The 6,606-nt window shown below is 42.0% G+C and overlaps 1 long non-coding RNA gene across 2 annotated transcripts; it reads left to right on the plus strand.

Moving 5' to 3' along the window:
- The first annotated feature begins 412 nt into the window (after positions 1-412).
- Positions 413-6,423, plus strand: LOC135377846 (uncharacterized). 2 transcript variants are annotated; one of them, XR_010418209.1, is made up of 4 exons: positions 413-672; positions 2,093-2,167; positions 4,341-4,454; positions 4,911-6,423. It is a non-coding gene; the product is annotated as an uncharacterized LOC135377846 (long non-coding RNA). The 2 variants fall into 2 exon arrangements; XR_010418208.1 differs by having other exon boundaries at positions 5,818-6,423.
- Positions 6,424-6,606: the final 183 nt, after the last annotated feature.

Genomic DNA, 6,606 nt, shown 5'->3' on the forward strand with positions numbered 1-6,606 from the left:
TGGTTGTGATTGGTCAACTTTGCTAATCCTGTATTATGTGTATTATATCCCAGTGAAACTTGTTTTTCTAGTTCTCTAGTGGGGAACGCAACACAGGTTCGCCTAGCGTTCCTGAAAAAATAAATTTAAATATTCCGAAGCTAATACAAACACCTACCTATACTTACCAGCCGTAGCACTAAATGAATTGGTCTATTTCTCTTGCAGTTCCTCCTGAATATTTGTGAACACGAATATTTGCCGCGCACCCATACTTTTAGGACCGTACTTTTAGCAGTAATGCAAGCTGCACCAGCTGGAAGCTGGAGAGAACGGAGCTTGAGAAACAAAACCAGAACTCAAGTCATATTGGACGGAGGGGAAAATAACGCGTACGTCATAAAACCAACGAAGCGCATTACGTGCAGCACCTTCCAATAGAAAGCGCAATGTGGAAATGTGGGATAGCGGTTCGCCAACACACATGTGTTTATATGAACTTAAGCAAGCATGGATTTTCTCCAATTTTCTCATCATAGTGCTTGTCCAGGAGCTTGCCTGAGCCCTTGCAATTTTATTTATTTCGCGTGCTCCCTGTGCATAGTAGTGAAGAGGAGCGGTGCATGTCCACAATACAAAGAAATTGAGCCATAATATCAGGCAGGCCTCGAACGACATCACCACCAGGAAATTGTTTGTTTACTCGTGTTTTTACGGTTTAACTGCCATTGGTCTCATGGACGGTCATTCACATATTACATGCCTTTGACGAAGTTGTGTAAATTTATTGATCGTTTTCGTGATCGAAGGACTATACCGCTCTGTTTTACAGTCCCTTGTTGTTGCATGAGTTTCTGGTGGCCCGTATGTTTCTAGCTAGACACAGGAGTGAAGCATCGTCATCTGCAAGTGCATTTGACAATGCAATGCATTTGCAACGAAGCTTCTCAGGGCAAATTCTGCAAATAATTTGCGCTTGTAGAGGCCACTCTTGTACCAGAATCAGTGCATCTTCCATTGCTGTAATGAACTTGATCAGTGTTGTGCTGCAAAATGTTCCTAATTGAACACTTTAGCTTCAGTAATCCTGCACCTTGTTTCAAGTTCCTCACTCCTATTTCTCAAACTTCAGGGGTGTAGGAAGTTTTAGAATGCCTATCATCTCGTCACTCTATCTTGTCCACTGCCAGGCTTTTCCCCCTTTCGGCATTTTCTAGATACTGCATGCTTGGCAGAGTTTGTAACAGGCTCGTGTAGTGCTTTTCAAATTTATTTTCGTATAAATTAGATATAAATCTGCACACTGCAAGGTGTACAACATTATTGTGAAATATGCTATTATCGATGTTTGTGTTTATATCTGTGCATTACTTAAATTGGTTATTTGCATCTTATTATCCAATAGCTCTTCAAGCACCATAGTGGCGTATGGGGTTGGACGATAGCAAATATGTACCAGCCCGCAGTAATTTCATGAGTAGCTCACATAAAATCCACTGCAGATGGAATGTTATGCCACTAAAGGACTACCATCTAGACCAGTGGTTCTCAACCGGGGCTCCACGAACCTTGTCCTGAGGTTCAACGTACGTGATGCTGTCAAGATTCCATGAGTGAAACTTGAGAGTGTGCCAAGGCTTGTCTTTGGCCAGCCTTGGTATCTGACCGTGCCTAACATCTCATTATTGCCATCGGGACTGGCTTCAAGATCACTGGACGATGATTGAGTGACAGCTGATGCTCAGCATGGAGAGTAGAACCATCAACTGTGTAGTCAGTGTGTGCCAACATCACCAGTTGGCTCAACCGACAATCCAACCTCGAACAATCAATTAATAAATAAATCAGAATCGATATTGGCTACTTCTATGACATTTATCTTGCCTAATCCACTTCTACACAGTTGTGCCTACCATTGCGTAGTTGTGTAATGGAAAGTTTGTAGAAATCTTGCTGGGCACGATCATGACTTCCCTCGAATAACATGAGTTGAGAACCACTCACCTAGACTAACAGTTGAATGCATTTTCTGGGAAAGAAATGGGAAATCAATTGTTTTAGATATGCAGTAGTAACGTATAGTAATGCACATTATTCTGAAATTTTGTTCCAGATAATTGTTTTACAAGAGCTCCTCAACAATTTCCAAGGATATATGTTTCCTCAATCTTAGAGACACAGCAAAATGGTAAGCTCATAACAAATGAATATGCATCACGTTTGATTTGCTTTGACAAGCTTTGTCTTTATCATTGCTTTCTGAAAAGAGATGTTATATTATTGAATGTATCACATATTATAGTTACATTGCAAATGTTGCCAAGCAGGGCAGCATCAGGAGATAATATATTTTTGAATAATTTTACTGATGAACCTGGTAATACTAATAAGAACACCTTTAATCAAGGCATTGCCAATGAGTGGCACTGGGGCATGTAAGCATTATGTGAGCAAGATTACACACACATACATTCCATTCGCTAAAGAAATTCCCATGGTATGATCAGAATTATTGAAAATACAATTGGTAACAGATTGCAGATAGGGTACATTTAATAGGGGTAGCAGTAAGAAAGCTTTGACAAGACGGCGTATATGCAGGCCAGCTGGTGGATGAACTCCATAATGTAAAAGCCTGAGTCTGGGCACACAGAAGGACGACACGAACACACATGTGATCGTGTCGTCCCTCTGTGTGCTCAGACTCAGGCTTTTACATTAAGAAAGCTTTGAAGAAAATGATCCATTGTAACGAAGAGACTTCGAACTTCTTTCTTCGTTCTTAGCCACTTGAGGCTTTGTGTGTTTGTCCTTTCTTCTGTGTTCCAGCCTCGGAACATAAACTTCCATCGTATCCAATGTAAGTTGAGAAAGTCTTGCGAAGTAGCCTATGGCAAATTCACCTGTTGTTTTTCGTGCAGCGCAGTGTGGTGTGTATAGTGTGCTGGTGTGGGTTCAGTGTAGAAACGAACAAAGAGCGAACAGAACCAATGAAACGCAACACATGTTGTACTCAAGCAAGTGTAAGGTTTTGCGTGCTACAACGACCAGTGAAATTCTCCATTAGTGACAAGTAACTAATCACTCATATCAATATATAGAATATCAAATTTTCCATAGCTGTGGCTAGGGATTATCTCTAGCCCCAGGATCATAACGCAATTTCTGTGCGAATGGGCCGTGGCCATAGTTCTACAGGAGGAGAGATATGAAAAGGAATGCAGTGTTCTCTACGGTTCATAAGCAACTGCATAGTGTGTTCAGATGAGTTTCGGACGAACCCAGGCTTAAAGTGATGGCATACCAGGCAGCGTTCATAAAATACGCTGCTAACCCCCATTGCGAATATATTCCAAAAGCCGGGAATCATAATGCAAGATAGAAACAATAACACCGACTTAACATAACAAACTAACCGATTTATTCAGACGTTTCGTCTCCCATACGGGAGACATCATCAGCGCACCCTCGGGAGGGAATGAGTGACCAAAAACCAGTTAAGTCTTTGTATACATCGGGAAGTGGGCCACGGTTGGCGTTACATGCGGTAGGCTCTCTTTGTATATGCCACGATTCTAGGCATTTTCGTGGCCCCCACCGTTGTTCTCGTGCCAAGGTTGTAGCATTCTGATAGTTGAAAGTGTGTCCCGTTTTCCAGCAGTGGTCAACGAGTTCCGTCTTTAGCCTTGTTGCATTTGTCGCTCTTTCGACGTCTCGCCGGTGTTCCTTAATCCGGGTGCTGCGTTTGTGGCCGGTCTCCCCAATGTACGTTATGTCACAGTCGCAGCATTGTTAGCCCCATTGTTAGCCATTCTAGGGGCTTCGCTGCCTTGATAAACTGCAAGTCTCTAAAGAAGTCGCTAATGTGTTTTCAAGATGAGCATTGATGTACTTGGAATTGGGCAGGATAAACTCAGTGACAACAACTTAAAGCAAGTGGCCATGGTTTCTTTTACAGCAATAAGCACGATACGATCATCATTTGGGTAACTGTTGCTGATCAAGTAAAATCTATACATTTAGGTCATTTGTGTGAAATTCAGAATAAAACTCTAATCTCAGATTCCTTGTTTAGTAAGATTGATAAGTAACTGTAAATTGGTTATATTCTAAATTAACTTTTCCATGATTGTGTTCAGCAGTTCATCATTATGAACATGTGTGTAATGGATGATTGTTGGACCCAGAAAAGGTTTAATTGGCTATTAGAGCTTCACTTATAGAATTTATAGAGGCCTTGAGATATGCCACTTGAGATTTGTTTAGTTGCCAGTTGCATTATGTCGTTGATCCTTGAGTATCAAATGCAATATTGAATGACACCGGGGTGTAACGCTATGTTTCTCATACATTCCTTGCAGTCTAAGCAATTGGGAATATGCAACAACAATCAAAAGTAGCCTAGAAGCTCGCACCTTATTTTGGCAAGCAAGCCGCAAGAGAACCAAAGGACATGCCACATCTGCAGAACAAAAGTAGAAGTGCTTTACTTTAAAATGCTTGTTGGGTAGCCATCTGCTGGAACACTTTTTGTATTTGCCAGCTACTTGGCAAGGTGATCTGTTCTGCACCTGTGTGTGCCAAGCCTCATTGAGACATATGTACAATGTTATGATTTGTAAATATGGTGAAGTGCAACCTCTCCTAATCTATCACACACTACCTCCCCTGTTTTGATGTGGGTAAGACATTTGTCATTTTTCTCGAAGTCCAGAAGTGTTACTGATACGTTGTAGGATGTGTGGGTTGTTAATAAACAGCAGACCTAGAGCAGTGCCCAGTTAGGTGTAGAATCGGTATATGAAACTGTCTTGGAATGTCCTCCCTATGCTATTTTACTCTTAAAGGTGAGCCATACACATGGTTCTTTGTGTGTGCATGTTCATAGCCAAGGTTTTCACTGTCAAAATAAGAGAGTCTGTGCATTACAGCTGCACATTAAGGGGAGGAATCATCTCCTGTTGTCTCTGAAGTGCCTCAGATGGAAGCGTAAGCTGGAGCATAGAATGCTGCCGACAGCTGGCAGGCAGACAGGTAGAAGGCAGACAACATCATGGATAAAATAGCATACACACAGGCAAGCTGGTGGGCAAGGTCCATGATGACGAGAGCCTGTGCTTGGGCACAACAACAACAACAGGGCATAACGTAACACACACTTCTTGTTGTGCCCAAGCTCAGGCTTTCGTCGTCATGGCTGACGTGTTTTTATAGCTGACATATGGTGCACTTTTTTTCCATCTATGACACGTGGGACATGCCAGCAGTGGAAGAGCATTCTTCTTATGCACACAGAAAAAAAAAAAAAAAAAAGAAAGGTACTGCAAAATCACAGACTGGTGCCTAGTTGTCAGTTCTCGAAATTTGCCTTTGCTTTTCTTAACATGAAACGTGTGTAGTGAAGTGTGCTAATTACACACTTTTCTACACAATGTTTTTTTCTGTTGTGATTTGCTAACAAGCTACAAGGGCTGCATTTGTGCCACTAAGGGATACAGAATATCAGTACCTATATTGTCTTTATGGAACTGCAGCGTACAAATCAGTCATCTACACACTAGCAACTTTCTTAGTTCTGTTATGGTGCTTTGTTCTAAACTTCTATGTGCACGTTATGTATGTTGCATCTGTGTTTGCATTGTGTCTGTTTGGCATTTCTCGTACTGTTTGTTGTTAGCAGTCTGGATCAAACATGGACGTGTGCGCTAGTGTTCCATTGTACTGCATCATTCATTTGCCCAGCATATAACTTTTGAGGGTGTATTTGAGTTCCATTTTTGTTTTCAAATCACTGGCATTAGAGCTGTTGGTAAGTAACAAATTTTTGACTCGTTTTAGATGGTGGAAGGGGTGTAGACAGTGGAGGATCCCTGACTAAGTGCAATCTCTGCAATTATGTCACTTGGAGCCTGCAAAACTTGCGTGGTCATATGGTGGTGCATACGCACGAGAGACCGTTCACGTGTCCAGCGTGCCACAGAGCATTTGCACGCAAAAGCGACCTCAAGCGGCACACACGTTGCCACACCGGCGAAAGACCCTTTCAGTGTCACCGCTGTGGACAGGGATTTGCACAGTCTTACAATCTCCGTATTCATCAGAAGGACGTGGCAAAGTGTAAAAGGATTCTGCTCAGTCGAGCATACGCATTGTGATCCGTGCAAACACACTTCATACTAGCTCATGCTGGCGAGTTTCACTGGCCATGAAGGAACTTTGTGCCTGATCTGCTACAACTGATTTATCTGTATGTGTACTTGAAGGCAATTGCGTATGTATTGCATAATTTCTTGTGTGTTCCACACTGCAAAAAATTGTCAACTGGCAACTGCTCTGGAGGACCTTTAGTTTCCATGAGCCAGTCAAAATCTAGTTTTTATGGAAATGTCAAAATAAATGAAAACTGAGTTCACAGTAGCTGTCACTCAGTCAATGCCTGCAGTACCATTTGCATTTTATAGGTATGTGTAGTCCTTTGGGCATGCACACATAATTTCTTCTGCAATGTATTTTTGTTAGTCTCTATTTTGAGAAATTAGGATTTGAGAAAAAAAATTATTTCTGCCTTGCCGCACTTGACGAGGCCCTGCTATGCACGAATCTGGCTGCGAGGGCACCCACCGTGCC

The sequence above is a fragment of the Ornithodoros turicata genome, chromosome 1, assembly GCF_037126465.1.
Source record: "Ornithodoros turicata isolate Travis chromosome 1, ASM3712646v1, whole genome shotgun sequence".
NCBI lineage: Eukaryota > Metazoa > Arthropoda > Arachnida > Ixodida > Argasidae > Ornithodoros > Ornithodoros turicata.